The sequence below is a fragment of the Lissotriton helveticus genome, chromosome 10, assembly GCF_964261635.1.
Source record: "Lissotriton helveticus chromosome 10, aLisHel1.1, whole genome shotgun sequence".
Taxonomy (NCBI): domain Eukaryota; kingdom Metazoa; phylum Chordata; class Amphibia; order Caudata; family Salamandridae; genus Lissotriton; species Lissotriton helveticus.
In genome coordinates this window covers 265,462,076-265,484,913 of record NC_136071.1, presented here as the reverse complement: position 1 = coordinate 265,484,913, position 22,838 = coordinate 265,462,076, and the positions used below count along the sequence as shown (strand labels likewise).

The following is a 22,838-nucleotide window of genomic DNA, read 5'->3' as shown; positions in this document are numbered from 1 at the left end:
CCATCCCATAGCTGTGATATTATTTTTTCTTGACATTGTATTGTATTTTCTTGACGCCCAGGTTCTGAGGGACACTGGGTCACCCCATTATATTTTATGTATGGTATAAAGGTGTATTCTTACTCTACATACACAAAAAAATCGGTCTCACGTGATTTAAGGGACTGTGGGACATATTTGCAAGCCCCTATCGACATCCCAATGTCACTTTTAGTAACATTGGCATGGGGATAAGGGCCTCGCCTTATTTACAAGGCAGCGTTAAACCACTTAACGTGGCTTAATGCTGCCTTGTAAATAAGTCCCCCTTTCACGCTATGCTTAGCGTGAAAGGGTAGGGCAATGTGTGTTGCTTTGGGCATTCCACCGCAACACCCATTGATTCTGAGGCTGCCTCCTATTTACAAGGGAGGCGTAAATAGGAGATAGCACCAGAATTAAGACCAGGGAAAACCTGGTCTTAGCCTGGCACAACGAGGAGAAATGTTTCATTTTTCCTCGTTTTTGCGGTTTTCATGTCTGCTGCATAGTGCATTTAAAGATTGTTTATGTGCAGGAAAGGGGACATTCTTGCACATAAACAATCTTCCCCTGTTCGCAGACACTGTTGCACTATGGTGCAAGGGTGCCTGCATTGGCGCTAGGCTGTAAAGTGTATTGCCAGCACAGGGGAAACGCAGGCTGCACCATGCTGCAGCCCTGAGTTTCTGAAGTGGCGGAGTGAGGAAGGCCAGGAAGGCTAATGCCTAACTCTGCAACTTCCCAGGTACATATGCCCCTATATCTTTTCCTCTTTAGAAATGGCAAGCTGTAATTTATTGTAGGACAATGAACAAAATCTAGTTAGGAAATTGAATCTAAGTTGCAAAGAACATCATTTCATAAGTCAACCACCATAGTAACTTTCACATTGATTGTGTTCAAGGTTTTTCTCTTTGTTAGATTTAATTTGTATTATCAATCACTGCATCCATGCATCTAGGCAAACTTGCAGAAAACTAGAGAAGAAATGGCACCGCGAACGGACACCGGACAACTACACAGCCCACAAGAACGCCACCCGCAGACACCATCACCTCATCAGATCTGCCAAAAGAGCCTCGTTCAAAGACCGCCTAGACAACAACGCATACAACAGCAAAGAGCTCTTCAACATCGTGAAGGAACTCTCGAACCCCAGCTTCAACTCCAACGTCATCTCACCCTCACAAGACCTGTGTGACTCCCTCGCCACCTTCTTCCATCGCAAGATCGCAGACATCCATGACAGCTTCAACGCCACGACCGCCCGACAGCCACGGAGGCCTCTGCCCCCACAGCGACCATCCGTGCCGATCCCCTGCTCTCCTGGACCAACATAAGCAATGAAAACACCATCAAAATCATGAGCACCATCCACTCTGGATCTCCGTCAGACCCATGCCCACACCACATCTTCAACACAGCCAGCACCACCATCGCACCCCACCTCCGGAAAACCATCAACATCTCCTTCGAAACAGTGACCTTCTCGGAGAGCTGGAAGCACGCCGAGAGCAACGCCTTACTCAAAAAGCCCAAGGCTGACCCTTAGGACCTCAAGAACTTCCGACCCTTTTCCCTGCTCCCATTCCCGGCGAAGGTAATTGAAAAGACCATCAACAGACAACTGAACCGCTACCTTGAGGAGAGCAGCATCCTGGACTTGTCCTAGTCTGGGTTCCGCAGCAACCACAGCACCGAAACTGCCCTCATTGCAGCGAACAATGACATCAGGGCCCTTCTGGACAAAGACGAAACCGCATCCCTCATCCTCCTGGACCTGTCAGCTGCCTTCAACACTGTCTGCCACCGCACCCTATGCACATGCCTCCAAGACGCTGGGATCCGGGACAAGGCTCTGGACTGGATCACCTCCTTCCTCTCCGGCCAAACCCAGAGCGTCCGCCTCGCCCCTTACCGCTCTGAAGCCACTGAGAACATCTGCGGCGTACCGCAGTTCTCATCCCTCAGCCCGACATTGTTCAACATTGTTGGAACCTGGGATGTCAGGTCACCTAGGTTAGCCTGGCCTAGGGGTAAGGCATGCAATTCTAGAGGCACAGTGCAAAGGTTGCAAACCACCCAATAGTAAATCCACGCAATAGCACACAAAAACAACACTACACCAAAGTATAGGAAAATAAGTACTGCTTTATAAAAATAATATATATATTCTGTTCTCTGGTTCAAAAATGCAGTTTAGTATTTTACAGCTTATTTCGGGAATAGATGTTATTACTTTCTAGATTACCAAATTAATACATTACTGGCATCACAGTTCACTTCAGTACATTTTCAATTTCAGTAGGAGTCACAATAGACCTTCTATGTGCTACAATTTCATAACATTACAATTCAAATAAAGGGGAGAAGCAGGTCAATTGATCACTGAAGAAATCCCCTATAACTTCCTCCACATATAACCCCCTGTCTCACACACTTTATGGTAAAAGAGGTTACAGTCATAAATCCATTGGCTTAAATGGGGAAGATCAATAATCACAGTTATTCTAGGGGCAGAATAGCGAGGTCAGCAGAGATAGGTTTCTTCCAGGCAATCAACCCCAGATGACACCCAGTAGGATGGCTAGGACCACTCCTCTGTTACCTCTTTATCAGGCTCTTTAGATTCCTGTCTGCCTGCAATCCCTGATGACAATTGATAAGGTTTGGGAAATCCCCTACTGTCTCCAGGACTCTCTGTTGGCAAAAGAGGCTCCCTGCTCTTTGTTTTCCCACACCCCCGCTCTCCTTACTTCATTGGTAATCTCCTTTCCACACTGAACAGTACTGCTGGGGGGAGGAGAGGAACAAAGGATCGAATGAGGAGCTCCTGGAGGGCGGCTTGCTTTCCCTGCCGGACCCCTCAGTGCAGCCACGCTACCTCGTCACAGCGCTAGGCGAGGGCTCCCTTAGCGTCAAAGAACGAGGGCAGAAGAGCAGCTCTCCGTTTCCTGCCGAGATGCTACACAGGAGCCTGCGCGTTTCCCTGACGCTCTGCTTCCTGTTGAGACGCTATACAGGGGCTTGCGCGTCTCCCTGACGCTTCTAACACACGTTTCAGGCCGCCTGTACACTGAGGCGACTCGCCTCTGAGACACCTCCTCTCACGGCCCCGCCTCCCGCAGGCCTCGCGTCACCGGCTCTGCCTTCTCAGTCACGGAGCGGGGCAGCGCGGGCGCGAGGGACTAGTGTTCCCGCCTGGCGCCGCCTGTCACCGCTCCTTTGCCCACAGTCTCTCCTCTCACCTGGCTCCACAGAAGGCGCTGACAGCGCGGAACGCTCACTTCCCCAGGCCACGAAGGCTTGGCAGACACTCGCCTCCCCCTCACAGCTGCAGGGAAATACCGCACCCGGCCTGTATTCACTTCCTCTACAACGCTGGTAGGCAAAGCTCCGCCAATGGGGGAATAGGGTGAAGTCTCTCAGCAGGAGCGTCCCGACAGGGATCAATAAGGCCAGGGATTAGAAGGGGGGGGGGGCTTCCACCGCAGATAGATCGATCTTGGCAGAAGAAGAAGGCGGTTGGGAGGGATTGGTCAGGGGTTGAAGGGGGAACGTCTCCCTGTAGTGGCTGTCTGTCACAAGGACAAACTAACTGCTCCCAGTGCGCCCTCCTCCTCTCACCACTGCCTCACTCCTCCACTCTCTGGTCAACACAAAATGGCTTCCTGACCCCTGCCCTTTTTATAGACAATCCACCCAGGGTCTAGTAGGGTCCAGAACGTTCTGGAAGGCCTAAGGTTATCATATGGGGCAGTCTAGGATGTGGCAGTTGAAAACAGTTAAGGCCCACCATTTTGTGAATTACTGCAGTTTCCTGACAGAATAGGCCTCTGGGCCTGAGGGGAAAAACCATGAGGGGAAAAAGAACACCTATCCCCATGGCCAACACCTATAAAAAGTAGTAGACACAAAAATTATTAAGGGTATGAGGGGCAAAAAGGGGACAAAATAAATAATAATGGGGAGGGACTACGCAAAAAAATCCAGACAGGTCTAACACGCGTCCCCCCCAGCTGAAAGTGGGGAGAACTACCCAACCCCTTGGGAGTCCTCATCACTAAGGCGGAAATACCTGGAGAGACCGTCTGCATTGGCGTGGTCCACTCCAGGCCGATGTTCCACCCGGAAGTCCATTCCCTGTAGGGAGATGGACCACCTCAACAGCTTGGGATTTTCCCCCTTCATTTGCATCAGCCAACGAAGGGGTCGGTGGTCAGTCTGAACCAGGAAGTGCGAGCCAAAGAGGTATGGCCGCAGCTTCTTCAGAGCCCACGCCACCGCAAAAGCTTCCCTCTCAATCGCACTCCACTTCTGTTCCCGGGGAAGCAGTCTCCTGGATAAGAAGACTACAGGCTGATCCAGGCCCTCTTCATTTAGTTGCGATAACACTGCCCCAATGCCATGTTCTGATGCATCTGTTTGGACAATGAACTCCTTGGAGAAATCGGGAGCCTTCAGGACCGGTGCTACACACATGGCCTGCTTCAACTTTTCAAAGGCTTGCTGACAAGCCTTTGTCCAAACTACCCGTCGAGGTTGTTTCCTGGAGGTGAGCTCTGTGAGGGGCGCTACAATAGTGCCATACCCCTTCACAAAGCGACGGTAGTAACCTGTGAGGCCCAGGAAAGCTCGGACCTCAGTCTGTGTCTTGGGGGGTTCCCAGGCCATGATTGCCTCAATCTTTGCCTGCAGGGGCTGCACTGACCCCCTACCCACCAAGTGTCCAAGGTACACAACCGACCCCTGCCCAATCTGGCATTTGCTGGCCTTGATTGTCAATCCAGCCTTTTTCAGGGCCTGGAGAACTGCTTGCAAATGTTGCAAATGGTCCTCCCAACTGCTACTGAAGACAGCAATGTCATCCAGGTGGGCAGCAGAGAGACTCTCCATTCCAGAGAGGACCTGGTTCACCAGCCGCTGAAATGTGGCAGGGGCGTTCTTGAGCCCAAAGGGCATCACACAGAACTGGAAGTGTCCCTCAGGCGTGGAGAAGGCTGACCTTTCCTTTGCTCCATCTGTCAAAGAGATCTGCCAGTACCCTGAAGTGAGGTCAAAGGTACTTAGGTATTGGGCAGCTCCTAGCCGGTCAATTAACTCATCCGCCCTAGGGATTGGATGAGCATCAGTCTTTGTAACTGAGTTCAGTCCTCGGTAATCCACACAGAACCTCAGTTCTGGTGTGGTGCCCGGTGGGGCGGCTTTTGGCACTAGCACCACCGGACTGGACCAAGGGCTGTTGGAAGGTTCTATCACTCCTAGCTCCAGCATCTTGGCAACCTCGCCATGGATGCTAGCCTTCACCTTGTCCGACAGCCTGTAGGTCTTGGACTTCACTGGGGGGCTGTCTCCTGTGTCCACATCATGGGTACACAGGTGGGTTCTTCCCGGGACAAGGGAGAACAGCGAAGAGTACTGCTCCAATACCTGGCGGCAATCCTCTCGTTGCTCAGGAGTTAGGGATGGGGAGAGAATCACTCCCTCCACCGACCCATCCTTCTCTTGGCATGAAAAGAGATCTGGGAGAGGCTCGCTTTCTGCTTCCTCAGCACCATCAGTCACCAACATCAGGATGACCTCTGGCCTCTCATGGTGGGGTTTGAGGCGATTGGCATGCAGCACCCGTAGGGGCTGTCGCGGGGTCTTAAGGTCCACCAAGTAAGTGGCCTTACCCTTCTTCTCCAACACCTCAAATGGGCCTGTCCAACGATCTTGAAGGGCACTTAGCTCTCCAGGTTCCATCACCCATACTTTCTGGCCAGGCTCCAACTCCACCGGGTGAGCATTTTGGTCGTACCATTCCTTCATTACTGCCTGACTGGCCTCCAAGTTGTCAGAAGCCTGCTTCCACAACTTGGCCATCTGGCTTCTGAAGGCCAACATGTAGCTCACCACATCCTGAGGAGGTTTTCTGGGAGACTTCTCCCATCCATCCTTCACCAGGCTGAGAGGCCCACGCACAGGGTGCCCATACAACAATTCAAAAGGGCTGAAGCCCACTCCCTTCTGCGGCACCTCTCTGTAAGAGAACAGCAAGCAAGGCAGGAGGACGTCCCACTTCCTCCGTAAGCTCTCCGGCAGACTTCTTATCATGCCCTTCAGGGTCTTATTAAACTTCTCAACCAGTCCATTTGACTGGGGGTGAAAAGGAGTGGTGAACCGGTAGGTCACTCCACACTCCTTCCACATTGTCCGCATGTAAGCTGACAGGAAGTTGGTCCCCCTGTCGGACACAACCTCCTTGGGAAATCCTACCCGGGTAAAGATTCCCATCAGGGCCCTAGCCACCACAGGTGCAGTAACAGTCCTCAGAGGGATGGCCTCTGGGTACCGTGTGGCATGATCCACCAGAACCAGGATAAACCTGTGACCAGCTGTTGTTGGTGGATCCAATGGCCCTACAATGTCGATGCCCACCCTTTCAAAGGGGGTGCTAACGACTGGAAGTGGTTCCAGGGGAGCCTTTAGCTTCACCCCTGTTTTCCCACTGGCCTGGCAGGATACACATGTCCGACAGTATGTGTTGGACGCCACTTTCATCTGAGGCCAGTAAAAGTGGAGGACAAGCCGTGCAAAGGTCTTGTCCTGGCCTAAGTGTCCTGCCAGTGGTATTGCATGAGCCAATTCCAGCAGAAAGGCTCGGTATTGCTGCGGGACCACCAAGGCCCTTGATGAGCCAGGTAAGGGGAGAGACTGTGGGCAAAGGAGCGGTGACAGGCGGCGCCAGGTGGGAACACTAGTCCCTCGCGCCCGCGCTGCCCCGCTCCGTGACTGAGAAGGCAGAGCCGGTGACGCGAGGCCTGCGGGAGGCGGGGCCGTGAGAGGAGGTGTCTCAGAGGCGAGTCGCCTCAGTGTACAGGCGGCCTGAAACGTGTGTTAGAAGCGTCAGGGAGACGCGCAAGACCCTGTATAGCGTCTCAACAGGAAGCAGAGCGTCAGGGAAACGCGCAGGCTCCTGTGTAGCGTCTCGGCAGGAAACGGAGAGCTGCTCTTCTGCCCTCGTTCTTTGACGCTAAGGGAGCCCTCGCCTAGCGCTGTGACGAGGTAGCGTGGCTGCACTGAGGGGTCCGGCAGGGAAAGCAAGCCGCCCTCCAGGAGCTCCTCATTCGATCCTTTGTTCCTCTCCTCCCCCCAGCAGTACTGTTCAGTGTGGAAAGGAGATTACCAACGAAGTAAGGAGAGCGGGGGTGTGGGAAAACAAAGAGCAGGGAGCCTCTTTTGCCAACAGAGAGTCCTGGAGACAGTAGGGGATTTCCCAAACCTTATCAATTGTCATCAGGGATTGCAGGCAGACAGGAATCTAAAGAGCCTGATAAAGAGGTAACAGAGGAGTGGTCCTAGCCATCCTACTGGGTGTCATCTGGGGTTGATTGCCTGGAAGAAACCTATCTCTGCTGACCTCGCCATTCTGCCCCTAGAATAACTGTGATTATTGATCTTCCCCATTTAAGCCAATGGATTTATGACTGTAACCTCTTTTACCATAAAGTGTGTGAGACAGGGGGTTATATGTGGAGGAAGTTATAGGGGATTTCTTCAGTGATCAATTGACCTGCTTCTCCCCTTTATTTGAATTGTAATGTTATGAAATTGTAGCACATAGAAGGTCTATTGTGACTCCTACTGAAATTGAAAATGTACTGAAGTGAACTGTGATGCCAGTAATGTATTAATTTGGTAATCTGGAAAGTAATAACATTTATTCTCGAAATAAGCTGTAAAATACTAAACTGCATTTTTGAACCAGAGAACAGAATATATATATTATTTTTATAAAGCAGTACTTATTTTCCTATACTTTGGTGTAGTGTTGTTTTTGTGTGCTATTGCGTGGATTTACTATTGGGTGGTTTGCAACCTTTGCACTGTGCCTCTAGAATTGCATGCCTTACCCCTAGGCCAGGCTACCCTAGGTGACCTGACATCCCAGGTTCCAACATTTTGGTGATAGCGGTGCCACCAAATGTTGGAACCTGGGATGTCAGGTCACCTAGGGTAGCCTGGCCTAGGGGTAAGGCATGCAATTCTAGAGGCACAGTGCAAAGGTTGCAAACCACCCAATAGTAAATCCACGCAATAGCACACAAAATTAACACTACACCAAAGTATAGGAAAATAAGTACTGCTTTATAAAAATAATATATATATTCTGTTCTCTGGTTCAAAAATGCAGTTTAGTATTTTACAGCTTATTTCGAGAATAAATGTTATTACTTTCCAGATTACCAAATTAATACATTACTGGCATCACAGTTCACTTCAGTACATTTTCAATTTCAGTAGGATTCACAATAGACCTTCTATGTGCTACAATTTCATAACATTACAATTCAAATAAAGGGGAGAAGCAGGTCAATTGATCACTGAAGAAATCCCCTATAACTTCCTCCACATATAACCCCCTGTCTCACACACTTTATGGTAAAAGAGGTTACAGTCATAAATCCATTGGCTTAAATGGGGAAGATCAATAATCACAGTTATTCTAGGGGCAGAATGGCGAGGTCAGCAGAGATAGGTTTCTTCCAGGCAATCAACCCCAGATGACACCCAGTAGGATGGCTAGGACCACTCCTCTGTTACCTCTTTATCAGGCTCTTTAGATTCCTGTCTGCCTGCAATCCCTGATGACAATTGATAAGGTTTGGGAAATCCCCTACTGTCTCCAGGACTCTCTGTTGGCAAAAGAGGCTCCCTGCTCTTTGTTTTCCCACACCCCCGCTCTCCTTACTTCGTTGGTAATCTCCTTTCCACACTAAACAGTACTGCTGGGGGGAGGAGAGGAACAAAGGATCGAATGAGGAGCTCCTGGAGGGCGGCTTGCTTTCCCTGCCGGACCCCTCAGTGCAGCCACGCTACCTCGTCACAGCGCTAGGCGAGGGCTCCCTTAGCGTCAAAGAACGAGGGCAGAAGAGCAGCTCTCCGTTTCCTGCCGAGACGCTACACAGGAGCCTGCGCGTTTCCCTGACGCTCCGCTTCCTGTTGAGACGCTATACAGGGGCTTGCGCGTCTCCCTGACGCTTCTAACACACGTTTCAGGCCGCCTGTACACTGAGGCGACTCGCCTCTGAGACACCTCCTCTCACGGCCCCGCCTCCCGCAGGCCTCGCGTCACCGGCTCTGCCTTCTCAGTCACGGAGCGGGGCAGCGCGGGCGCGAGGGACTAGTGTTCCCGCCTGGCGCCGCCTGTCACCGCTCCTTTGCCCACAGTCTCTCCTCTCACCTGGCTCCACAGAAGGCGCTGACAGCGCGGAACGCTCACTTCCCCAGGCCACGAAGGCTTGGCAGACACTCGCCTCCCCCTCACAGCTGCAGGGAAATACCGCACCCGGCCTGGATTCACTTCCTCTACAACGCTGGTAGGCAAAGCTCCGCCAATGGGGGAATAGGGTGAAGTCTCTCAGCAGGAGCGTCCCGACAGGGATCAATAAGGCCAGGGATTAGAAGGGGGGGGGCTTCCACCGCAGATAGATCGATCTTGGCAGTAGAAGAAGGCGGTTGGGAGGGATTGATCAGGGGTTGAAGGGGGAACGTCTCCCTGTAGTGGCTGTCTGTCACAAGGACAAACTAACTGCTCCCAGTGCGCCCTCCTCCTCTCACCACTGCCTCACTACTCCACTCTCTGGTCAACACAAAATGGCATCCTGACCCCTGCCCTTTTTATAGACAATCCACCCAGGGTCTAGTAGGGTCCAGAACGTTCTGGAAGGCCTTAGGTTATCCTATGGGGCAGTCTAGGATGTGGCAGTTGAAAACAGTTAAGGCCCACCATTTTGTGAATTACTGCAGTTTCCTGACAGAATAGGCCTCTGGGCCTGAGGGGAAAAACCATGAGGGGAAAAAGAACACCTATCCCCATGGCCAACACCTATAAAAAGTAGTAGACACAAAAATTATTAAGGGTATGAGGGGCAAAAAGGGGACAAAATAAATAATAATGGGGAGGGACTACGCAAAAAAATCCAGACAGGTCTAACAAACATCTACATGGCCCGCCCGCCCACGTCGCCCGACTGCATGACCTCAACATCATGTCCTAAGCCAACGACACCCAGCTGATCCATTCCCTCACCAAGGACCCCCTCACCGCAAAAACCAACCTCCACAAAGGAATGAAAGCTGTCGCCGAGTGGATGAAGAACAGCCGTGGGAAGCTAAACTCGGACAAGACGGAAGTACTCATCCTGGGCTCCACCCCCTCGGCCTGGGATAACTGCTGGTGGCCGACCGCACTGGGAGCAGCACCAACACCCACCGACCACGCACTCAACCTGGGGTTCATCCTCAACTCTACTGTCTCCATGACAAACAGGTCAACGCCGTCTCCTCCTCCTGCTTCAACATCCTCCGCTTGCTCCACAAGATCTACAGGTGGATTCCCACCGTAACAAGAAGAACGGTCACCCAGGACCTCACCTCGTCAGCAGCAGGCTGGACTACGGAAACGCTCTTTAGGCAGGAGCCTCGGCTAAACTTCTGAAATGACTACAACGCATTCAGAACACCTCTGCATGCCTGATTCTCGACATCCCTCACCGCAGCCACATCACACCCCACCTGAGAAACCTGCACTGGCTCCCCATCAACAAGAGGATCACCTTCAATTTCCTCACCCACGCACACAAGGCACTACACAACACCGGACCAGCATACCTCAACAGACGACTTACCTCTACACCCCCAAACGCCAGCTCCTCTCCGCCGATCTCGCAGCAGATCGTTCTCCCACCTCACTGCCAAGACCTGCCACACCCTCCCCATTCTCCTATGGCAGATCCAGGACCTTCTAACCTTCAGAAGACTACTCAAGACCTGGCTATTCGAGCAGTAGCAGCCTCCCCCCCCCCCCCCAGCGCCTTGAGACCCCCAGGGGTACGTAGTGCGCTTTACAAATGTTCTGATTGATTGATTGATTGAGAAATATCAAAGAAGTGCGTTGCTTAAATTGGCATTGCTGAAATTTGTTATCACATAAGTACCAATAAAAACCGACTCACAAAGAGGTCTTGTTTACATTTGTTTCTCATTCTGTTTGCCTTCTGTGTCAGTATGTCATCCCCTTCTTTTAAATATATATTGTGTATCTAATAATTTTTTTTGTTAAGGCACACTTGACCCGAATGTACTGGAGTGCTTTACATAAGCATCAGTTACATTACAATAGGGCAAATTGATTTTTTGTAGGCACAGAGAGATTTAGGGGCTGATTATGATGTTGGGTGGAAAGCCTCTGACCCCTAGTTGGAAGCTTTCCAAAGGCAGTCGGAGGCTTTCCAACCGACATGGTCGGTTTGCTGTCCAACCGCCGGATTATGATGTCGGCGGTTGGAGTTTGAACCGGACGATCAATGAGACACAGTTCTGACTAGATATCAGAGTCTTCCGGCTGGTCAGAATCGCATCTTAATCCCCTATGGACGGCTTTTCCGCCATCAGGATAACGATGTCGGTTTCCCACAGCCTTTCTGTGCTGGCTTTTCCGACATGGAAAAACTATTGAAAACAACTTTGGGGTCCCCTGGTGGGCCCTCTAGTCTCCGCGGCCTACGGTTGTTGGCTGAGGGGGTATCTAGGGAGCCAGCTTGCATGGGGTGCCTGCCACAGTGTGCAGGGTTTTACATACACCCCCATTTCTTTATGGGAGCCTGTATTATAGCCGGTTTTATGGCCTTTACACAAGCTCCCATAGAGAAATGTGAGTATCCGACTAACATCGTAATACAAAGTGATTTGGCCGACATCACAGGATGTTGAGCCAAAACAACATTGGCAGCTCTGGCCATTACACAACATCATGTATATCGGTATAGATATATGCATACCTATCTATCTACATCTATCTACAAAAATAGTATAGCCACAATAATGACTGGCAACATATAATAAAGGTAAGTATATACATACATTTATATTGACTATTCTTAATGCCACGTCTACTTTCATTGAAAATATCTATCTAGGTCTAGGTCTAGGTCTAGATTAAACAACCTTTCAACATAGATAAGGCGCCCTAAGAATTAATCCAGGGTGCGGAAGGAATTACTATTAACATAGTTTTTAATGATGACACTGGCTGTATAATACCATCTCCTTTGGCCAAAATAGGTACAGTCTTGTTCCCCTAAGTAACACCAGGTTGAGGCACTATTAGATTAATGGTTTAAAGTTTTGGAAGTGTGAGTGTTTGCTTTTTGGTTGCTGTAATTTTGAGGGCCTTGGCCAGTGGGCTGTTTTTTGATTGACACCTTTCTGAGCAGGAGATGATTTAAAAAAGGGGGGGCAGATCAGGAGAAGGAAAACAGGGGACCAATATGGTATGGTTCTTTATTCCTTTATTCTATAGTCTCCATTTATGTTTTCTTCTCAGAGCGGGGCCTCAATTTCCTGAGCATGGTCCAGGTGAGGTGTGGTCCAGTCCCCGGTCAAGCTGGGTGAGCGAATTTATTGTTTAAGATGAAGTAAATATTCATATGTACTTGATAAAAAAGTGAATAGAGGTTAATTTTCCATGTTTTGCAAACTTTTTAGATGTCAGCTACATCCCTTGATGCGGAGGAGTAGTGTACATCAGGTTATATTTATTTCAACCTGCATTACGCTTTCTCATGATTTATTGCATGGAAGCCACATTTATGTTTTTTTTAAGTCACACCTTTGAGTTTCACTGGGTGGTATCAACATTGTGTTTATGCAGTAGGAAAGTTTGTGAGCAGAGGCCCTGAAGAAAGCCTAGGGATTGGTTTCCCGGTTGGCTGAAACATGTTGGCCTTATTTCTGGAGTTATTTGTTTAAACTGCCCCTTGCACTGTTCTATTTTTAATTAGGAGATGAGTCCTTGTTCTAATAAAATGCTGTCCATTGCTGGCTTCTTCATCCTATTTTAAATTCACTACTTCTTCTGGTTTTGCACTGCACTTGATTGCTGTTGTGATCAATTATCATGTTACTCACATTCTGTTCACAGTGACTGTGGGCTTGATCCACCTTATCTTTGCTGGGATGGTAATATATCTCTATAATCAAGAGACATACCACCCTTCCATTTGGATGACCAAATGATAAGATTGATCATTAAGACACATTGATGGCAATCCAACTATATGATATTGGATCGTACCACTCATCACTTGATTCACTTTTTTGAAGTTCCGTTTCTTGGGCTCTTTTTGTAACTTTGGCACTACTTGACCGCTAAGTAATTAAGGTTAGCCTGCCATAATATTGGCCTCCAGACTCCCGGTTCTTTTTGTGGTTCATATTATAGTAAGTAGGAATGTGAATCTGGGCAGGTCTTTAAAATTCCCCATGACCCTCTCTCTCTCGGTATTGTTATTGTGAGAAAGATCCAAACAGCAGCAAAAACGTAGTCCAGCACACAATCAAAAACAGGAGGCCAGATGCAAAATGACAGGGAAAACCATACCAAAAGATGCTAGATCTAACATGTGGCCCCTCCAGCAGAAAGTGGTGAGAACTACTCAACCTCTTGGGAGTTTTTATCACTAAGGTAGAAAAACATGGAAAGGTCATTAGCGTTAGAGTGTTCTGTCCCGGAACAGTGTTCCACTGTAAAGTCCATTCCCTGTAGTGAGATGGATTCTCACACCTCATCAGTATTAACCATCCGAGGGGCTTGTGGACTGTCTGAGCCGGGAAATGAATCCCAAATAAGTAGGGTCTTAGTTTCTTCAACACTCAAACAATAGGAAAAGATTCCCTTTCCATTACTCTCCACTTCTATTCTCTGGGAAGTAACCTCCTACTAAAGAAAGCTACAGGTTGATCTAAGCCCTCTTTGTTTAGCTGTGAGAGCATGGCCCCCAGCCATGCCCTGAGTCATCAGTCTGCACCACAATTTCTTTGGAGAAATCAGGAGCCGTCCACATGGGCGCCTCTGTCCAGAACCCCATACGTGGCTGCTTCCTGGAAGTCAGCTCTGTCAAAGGGGCAACAATGATTCTGTATCCCCTTGACGAATCTCCTGTAGTAACCGATGAGACCTAAGAAGGCTCTTACCTCTGTCTGGGTCTTGGGGGTGCCCAAGCCAGAATGTTATTGATCCTTGGTTGCAGGGCAGGCACCTTGCCGTCCATATGTGGTGGCCCAAGTAAACTACAGGCCCCCACCCTATATGTCAATTACTGGCCTTGATAGTGAGGCCTGCACTCTGCAGTGCCCTCAACACTTCCCCCAGGTGTTGCAAATTGTCCTCCCAACTGAAGCTGAAAACTGCAATGTCATCTAGATAGGCGGTACTGAAGTTCTCCAACCCAGCCAGGACCTGGTTAACAAACCTCTGGAAAGTGGCAGAGGGGTTCTTTAACCCAAAAGGCATGACACAGAACTGGAAGCACCCCTCTTGCATTGAGAGCCCTGACCTCTCTTGTGAGCCCTCGGTCAAGGCAATCTGTCAGTACCCAGACATTAAGTCAAGCACGCTGAGGAACTTGGCAGCTACAATCCGATCAAGGAACTCGTCAGCTCTATGGATGGAGTGTGCTTCAGTCTTTATGACCGGATTGATCCCACGTTAGTTGACACAGAACCAGAGTTCTGGTGTGACACCGGGTGGAGCCGCCTTGGGGAACACAACCACTGTACTGGATCAAGGGCTGTTGGAGGGCTCAGTAATCCCTAACTCTGGCATCTTAGAGACTTCCTCTTTGATGCGGTTCCTCACACGGTCAGACAACCTGTAAGTTTGTGTTTAGGATGAAGGCTGTCCCCAGTGCCAATGTCATGAGTGCACCAATGGGTGACTCCTGGGGTGAGTGAAAAAAGCAAACCAAATTGTCCCAACACCTGGCGACAGACTCTTTGCTGATCATGGTTGGTGTCAGGGAGAGCATCACATCCTCCACTGACCCATCCTGCTCTTTGGAAGACAGGAGGTTGGGGAGAGGTTCCCTCTCCTCTTCCACCCCATCATCTGTGACCAAGAGCATGGTCAACTCAGACCTCTCAAAATGTGGCTTGAGGCGGTTCATGTGTAGGAACCTCAAGGGCTTCCTAGGATTGTGCAAGTTCACCTGGTAGGTGATGTTTCCCTTGTGCTCCTTCACCTCAAATGGGCAGGACCAGTGGTCTTGTAGGGCACTATCACCACACATTTCGACTATGCTGAAACTCAACCAGAGTGGGTTTCTGGTTATACCACCATTTCATGTCCTCCTGGCTAGCTTCCAGGTTCTGTTGGGTTAGTTTCCGGAAGTGGGCTGCTTGGTTTCTGAAGGCCTGCATATAACTGAATACATCCTGGGGTGGCTTCTTGCGAGCTTGCTCTCATCCCTCCTTCACCCAACTGAGAGGTCCTCTCACAGGCTGCCCATACAGAAGTACCTATCTTTAAGCAAGAGAAGGCATGGCAAGAGGGTGTCCCAGTTACACATTATGGGCTCTGGGAGACCCACAAACATGGCTTTCAGGGTTCGGGATAAACCTTTCAACGAACCTGTTGGTCTGGGGTAGTAAGGCAAGGAGAAATTGTAGGTAATGCCACATTCCTTCCACAAGGCCTTCATGTACAAAGACATGAAATAGGTACAGCAGTTAGATACCACCTCCTTGGGGAAACCCATAAGGGTACAGATCCCATTCAACACCCTGGCCACGCAGGTGCTGTCAGTGTCCTCGGAGGGCTAGCTTCCGAGTATCGGGTGACATGGTCCACCAAGACCAGGACGAATATGTTGCCCATGGCTGTCTTGGGAACGAGATGTCCCACAATAATAATACCCACCCACTCAAAAGGGGTTCTCATGACAGGAAACAGTTGGAGGGGAGCCTTACACTTCCGCACTGCCTTGCCACTCACCTTCTTGGTTGAGCGGAACCTGCAGAACACATCTGAGGCCTTGCTTATTTAAGGCCCATAAAAGTAATTGACAAGCCTGTAAAAGGTATTATCATGACCCAAATGACCTGTGAGAGGCACATCATGAGCCAGACCCAGTAGTAAGGCTTTGAAGCGCTCGGGTACCACTAGCACACAGGCTGCCAAGGCTCAGCAACCTTGGGCTCACTATACAGGAGACCATTCTCCCAAACAACTCAGGTGAGTTCCAGAGGCGTCACCAGCTGCCTAGGCTACGACCTGCTTCCTAAGACCCACAAGAGTAGGACATTCTTTCTGCACTGCAAAAAACTCCTCCCTCGAGGGACCTTTGTCCTGCTGCCACCGTGACAGCTCAGTCAGGTTCCTAAATCTGGCCACATCTTCCCCTGTAGGTTCCAGGGTTTCCCCTCAGGTTCAGCCTCCTCCCGGACTATAGGAATTTTAGGGGCAAGTTTCCCATCCCCCTTGCCCTTTCTCTTCCTGGCAGAGACTTGGGGCACTCTTTCAGGCTTCAGGTCCTTCTGACCACCTTCACGTGCTGCCATGGAATGTGTAGTCAGGCACACCCACTCATGCAATTCTGTCATCTAAAAGTGTGACCAGAGCTCCCTAACTACTTCCAGGAGGTATGCTCCAGGTCATTGCCCAGCAGACAATCCAGTGGCATGGGTGGACTCACAGCTACCCTTAAGGAACATGAGAACCCCCCACTCTAAGGAAAGCTGAGCCACTAAACATTAAACACTGGTGCTTACTGTTATCTAATGCAACTATGTGGTGGACCACATTAGGGGCTACCTGGTCTGAAGACACCAGATGACACAGAATGGTTGTCATGCTGGTTCCTGTGTCTCTCAGAGCCTCCTCCCATTGATATTCAACCACTGCCTTTACGTCCTAGTGTTGTCAAGCATGAGGGTTCTCTGGACCATCTTGCAGTCACCAAGGGAAACTAGGGCAGGGCCTAAGCAGGCACCACTCTCATGGTAGGGATTACACTCCAACCGCAGGGATGGCAGGCTCCTTGAGCCCATCAGAGCAGCAGCGGTCAGTCGCTCACCCATGCCATCGGACCGACTGCATTGTAATGCGGCGGTCTGACCGCTGCTTCAGATGTTGGAGGGACCGACCCCGACGTGCCGTCAGTCTTGGTCCGATCAACCTCCTAATGAGCCCCTAAGTTACCTATGCTCACCCTAGCGGAGCTTGGCACAGAGCAGCCAGGCTAAACTAAAGAGGTAATGTGGAAAGTATTTGTACACACACACACACACACACACACAGAGTATCACAGTGAAAACAGTGAAAACATCACAAAAGTACTCCACAAAAGTTTAGAAAAATAGCCAACATTTGTAACAGTAAAACAAGATCAGAACGAAATAAAATCAAGATATTGCTCCTTAAATATTAAATGCAGTTACAGCGATTAGAAACCAATAGCTCAAACGGGGGCTATTTGGTCACACTTGACCGAGACAAATCCACAAGTTTAGTCTGTCCACGATGGATCATGGGCCGGCAATAGGAGTCGCATGGACCCCAGTACAGTACCTTGGATGCGTCACAAAGTCAAAGACGGTGCTAGGCCAGAGGAGGTGAGGCATCGCGAAGACAGGTAATTTGTAGGTTCTTTCCTGCTATGCAGGTAGTTGGCACATTGGTGCTCAGGGACAATGCGTTGTGCAAAGGAGGTGAATCGTCACTGTAGCAAAGTGATGCATCGGTTCTTGGAGGCATCGCAGGGTCGTTGAGCCACTAATGCCCAAGAATGATGCCGGGCGTAGTGGAGGTAATGCATCATTTTGTATGTGTGAGACCTCGGGTCCGGCAGGCAATGCGGTGTCAATGATGCATCGACCTCACATCATGGTCCATCGATTCCACGGTGTCGATGCAGATTCACCTGACCGCAGGTTCTGCTTCAGAGTTGGAGTTGTGCATCATGGGCATCGACGAGGTGGGGCTCGAGACTCACCCAGCAGCGGTACTTCAGAGACACTGCAGCACCATAGGGACTTGTGCTGTATGTCACGGTCATTGCATTGCATACTCAGCAAGCAGGGACCACAGATTCAGTGTAGGCAGTGGCGATGCATCGATTTCGTAGGGATGTTCCAGTTCCGAAGTGATGCTTGGAGTCAATGCTTTAATTTCTTGGGTGCAGCACCAGAATCACCTCCAAGGGTCCAGGAATGGGTTTGGCATCAGTTGGCAGGTCAGAACTCACTGCAGAGGAGTCCAGGTGCTGGTAGTACAATGCAGGTGATGTCTATGATGGCCTTGGGACTTCCAACAGCAAACAAGCACAACTCAAGTCATTGGAGAAACTTTAGGAAGCAGGATGCAGAGAGCAAAGTCCAGTACTCTCACTCCCAGGCAAGAAGCAGAAGACAGCAGACCAACACAGCAAAGCAAGCAGCGAAGTGACAGTCCAACACCTCTTCTCCCTGGCAGAACATCTTCAGTACAGAAGTGTTTCTAATGCTGTGGTGTCAGAGGTCCAATACTTTTATCCATTTTGGCCTTTGAAGTAGGGATATTTCAAGGAAAGGTCTTTGTAGTGGACAAGACCCTGCCTTTTCTGGTCCGGGCTTTTAACACTACAAGGGGCTACTCATGTGCAAGTGTCAACTCCTCCCACCACTCTAGCTAAGGGGGGGACCCATCAGCCAGGTGATGGGTCATCAGGATATGCATGGCACAGCTCAGCTCCCTTTGTGTGTCACTGTCTAGAGTGAATTCACAAAGCCCAACTGTCACCCAACCTAGGAGGGTATTCTAGGGACAGGCGGAGGCATCGAATGTTTAAAGTAAGAAAATGCCAACTTTCTAAAAGTGGCATTTTCAGGCCTGCAAATGAAAAACCAACTTCCGTAAAAGAAGTGTTTTTTAATTGTGAGTCCAGAGACACCAAACTCCAGCTTTCTATCATCTCCCAATTGGAAGATAACCATTTAAAATGCTAAAGGGCATCTCCAATGATAACCTTTGGAATGGATAGGCATTGCTGTAGTGAAAAGCGAATTTCACATTTTTTCACTACCAAGACATGTAAAATGTAGAAGCACATGTGCCACCTTTTAAATACACAGCGCCCAGACCCTGGACCTACCTAGGGCCTTCCTTAACGCTGTCTTATATGTAGTAAAGGGGAAGGTGTGGGCCTGGCAAGTAGGTGTACTTTGCCAGGTCAACATTGCAGTTAAAACCTGAAAACGCAGGCTCTGCAGAGGTATGCCTGAGACAAGTTTGGATGGCTACTCATATGGGTGGCACAATCAATGCTACTGGCCCACTAGTAGCATTTGGTTTACAGGCCCTGGGCACGAGCAGTGCACTTTACGAGGGACTTACAAGCATTTGACATTTGGTTTCATGGAGAAACCAAATGCCATTACAATTTAGACACAGAGCACATGCACTTTAGCACTAGACAGCAGTGGAAAGTGTCTAGAGTACAAATCTCAGCAAAACTTAAGTCCAACACACAATCAAAAAAAGGAGGCCAGAAGGACAAAGAGAGGGGAAATCATATCAAAAGATGCCAAGTCTAACAGTAACAAACCCATAGAATTATGTGCTTGTATCATCTTTCTTTGCCTGACTTGTGTAGCATCTGCTCCTCCCACCAGCCTATATGCATAATTGCATAGCTTGAGATGCCCATAGCTGACACTCTCAGTTGTTCATACACTTGGTCATTAAAGAAAAAAATATTTATTCTCAAACACCAATGTTGCATTTTCAACAGCATCTCTGTATGTTGCAAATATTTGATGGGTCTCAATCATAAATAGTGCCTGATCACCATTTTCCGGATGTATGACATTACAAGGCATGCTTTTACATCGCATGCCTTTACAACGCGGTTTTTACAACGCAAACCTTTACAACGCATAGCGCTTTGGGGTGCTGGATAGTGAATAGTTGAATTTACTATTCCAACTCCAGTCCCCGTGGACACTAGGGAAGGTGTTGGACAGTAAATTAAACTTATTCCCTATCCTAGAGCGCCCCCCAGCGCAATGCGTTGTAATGGTTTGCGTTGTAAAAGTTGCGTCGTAAAGGCACTACGTGGTAAAAGTTGCTTTGTAAAGGATTTTTCCTCCATTTTCCCCTCCTCATAATGTATGCTAGTGTACTGGGTGGCTACATCAAGAGTCATCAATAACATCTCCTCTTCCCATCTCACATCAAATATGCATTTTAGACAAAGACAATCCGAATGGTACTTTATGTATGAAACTCAATTCGACACATATGGTCTCAAAAAGTGATCTAAATACTTTGAAGTATTTTCAAACAGTCCCTCTTGCACTGCAATTATAGGTATGTCTGGGATGTATCCAAATTCCTGTGAACCTCGGAGATGACGAAAAATATAGGTATGATATCATTCTTAAGAACCCACATTCATCAAAATTGATTAGGCCTTAATCTCTCTGTTCAATGAGTTCCTTAAAACCCCAGATTTAAAATCGAAATAATATGCCTTATCTATCTTTCTGTAACCATTGATATCATTCAATTGGTTATTGGCCTCTGCTATAAACATGTCTACACCACATAACCCCCTTTATAGGAATTTCTGCACACACCTCACTTGTTCTTGCTCAATTTATCTATGGTTGATTTATATTTGATGGTAACGGTGTTGAGTATGATGATTTCTTGCTTTTCACTTGTATTTTTCATAGATCCCTAGCCACTACTTCTGAAAATTGATCAGTACAATGGTGTGTTAATTTGGGTACAAATCTGGATTGAGATTTAAAGTTGAGGCTGCCTTCTTCTGAAAAAAACAAATCCCGGGCAACAAAATCCACTTCACCATGAGTCCCTTCCTCAGTTCCACACTCCAGTTCAAACAGTTCTTTTATAAAATTAATTATTATCCTGTTATTTTTCTCATTGTCCATTCTTACTTTGGATCTGGACCCTTTCTTGGGTTTTATCTCATACATCGTAGTCAATTTTCATTTCCTAATGAACTTGAACACGTCAATTCTTGACTACACAGTCAAATTCAGCTGCTAGCCAAAATGACAGTCTCAAAGACAATATCTCTACATATCTCTAAATCTAAATCTGTAAAAGTCTGATTAGTCCAATTGATTACTGCCTTTTTGTCTCTTACATGATTTGCTCCTTAATACCCTACCTTTGAAATCCTTGTTTCCTCCTCTGACTTTTGCCCCCCCCTCCTGTGTTTCCTATATACACATACCTCATGATTGCTCAAGTTGGTGGCAGCACCTTACTATTTTGTTTTTTAAAGGCGAGCAGATTGCGAGGGACTCTCCTCTGCTTCAACTTGTACCCCGCTGTATTGCGCTGTTATCTTTTAAAAACAAACAATTGATTTTAAGAATTGTGTTGTGTGCCTATACTATTAATTGTACCTTTTTTAATTCTCCTGAGCACTGTACCCGGTCTCCCTGTGCCCCGTTCCACCGCGGCTTCTTGGTGCCGATTGTTGTGGAGGGCTAGGTCGGGCGCCATCTTGTGTGAGGCCCGGACCCCTGCTGGACCCGAGTTAGTGGTCCAGCTGAGGGAGGGGCTTGGGTCATAAATAGATCCTGTGTCCGGGGGCCTGGGCGATTGCTCAAGGTGGTGGCAGCACCTTGCTATTTCGTTTTTTAAAGGCGAGCAGATTGCGAGGGACTCTCCTCTGCTTCAACTTGTACCCCGCTGTATTGCGCTGTTATCTTTTAAAAACAAACAATTGATTTTAAGAATTTTGTTGTGTGCCTATACTATTAATTGTACCTTTTTTAAATCTCCTGAGCACTGTACCCGGTCTCCCTGTGCCCCGTTCCACCGCGGCTTCTTGGTGCCGATTGTTGTGGAGGGCTAGGTCGGGCGCCATCTTGTGTGCGGCCCGGACCCCTGCGGGACCCGAGTTAGCGGTCCAGCTGAGGGAGGGGCTTGGGTCATAAATAGTGATGCACCTTAGGACGCGCAGCGGCCACGCGCAGCGGGCGCGCCGTCTGCGTGCGGAAGGAGCGCCAAAGGATGGCCCGTCTGTGCCCGTCCGTGCTCCGGACGTGCGTAGTGCCAGACGCCCTGCCTGTTTATATAGGAAACCACATTCGACCACTCTATGGTATTCACACGAAGATCTCATTGCATTGAATGTTATGAGGTGTGGGGAAGTAAATTCTTGGGGGGTGGCTGATAGCCAATCTCGGGTGTGCCCTGCTTGTAACTTTTGCTTCCAACCCACACTGAGTTGCCCTGTTCGAGTTAGCACAGACCCCGTGCTGATTAGGGCGGGGTTAATTAATGCCAGGTCGCTAGTCAAGCACGCTGCCGATATCTTTGAACTACTGGCGGAGAATCAATTTGATCTCTTTTTTATTACTGAGACCTGGTTAAATGACTTGTGTGCCCCAGTGGTGGAGTTAGCTATTCCACGGGGCTTTAAAATCACGAGGGCGGACCGCCCACTTGGTAGAGGGGGCAGCGTCGCCGTGATCTATAGGGACCTGTGGGTCTTCTCCTGTGAGCCCCAAGTCGAGCTGGAGAATGCGAAGGTGCTCCATTTCTCCCTCGTGCTTAACTCACACTTTACCTTAGGAGGTACACTGGTGTATCGGCCTCCGGGATATGTTGGGAATTTTGTGGGGGCACTGGAAGAGGTTATAATTCCGTGTGCCTTAAGATTCTCAAGGTATCTCCTTCTGGGGGATTTTAACATCCATGTTGATGTCTCTGACTCCTTTGAGGCCACTCGTCTAGGTGAAGCCTTCTCTATGGCTCACCTCAAACAATGTGTTGACACTCCAACCCATGTGGGAGGCCACCTCTTAGACCTGGTCTGCTCTAATTTCGACATTGTCATGGCCCGCTCTGAGAATGTGACATGGTCGGACCATAAGCTGATCAGGTTCTCTTGGACTCTGATAGAGGCACGGAGACTGAGGGTGGCCCTCCACTTGCCCACGCACAGAGGATCAACCTAGCCACTTTGACC

The 22,838-nt window shown here is 48.9% G+C and overlaps 1 long non-coding RNA gene across 2 annotated transcripts in view; it reads left to right on the top strand.

Moving 5' to 3' along the window:
* Positions 1-22,838, top strand: part of LOC144785153 (uncharacterized) — a 169,590-nt gene that overhangs the window by 78,216 nt on the left and 68,536 nt on the right. The window contains exon 2 of one of the 2 annotated variants that reach the window (XR_013601784.1): positions 12,392-12,455. The exons of the other annotated variant lie outside the window; for it this stretch is intronic. This is a non-coding gene — a long non-coding RNA (uncharacterized LOC144785153). The remainder of the gene's footprint in view (positions 1-12,391; positions 12,456-22,838) is intronic. 2 annotated transcript variants of the gene reach the window in all.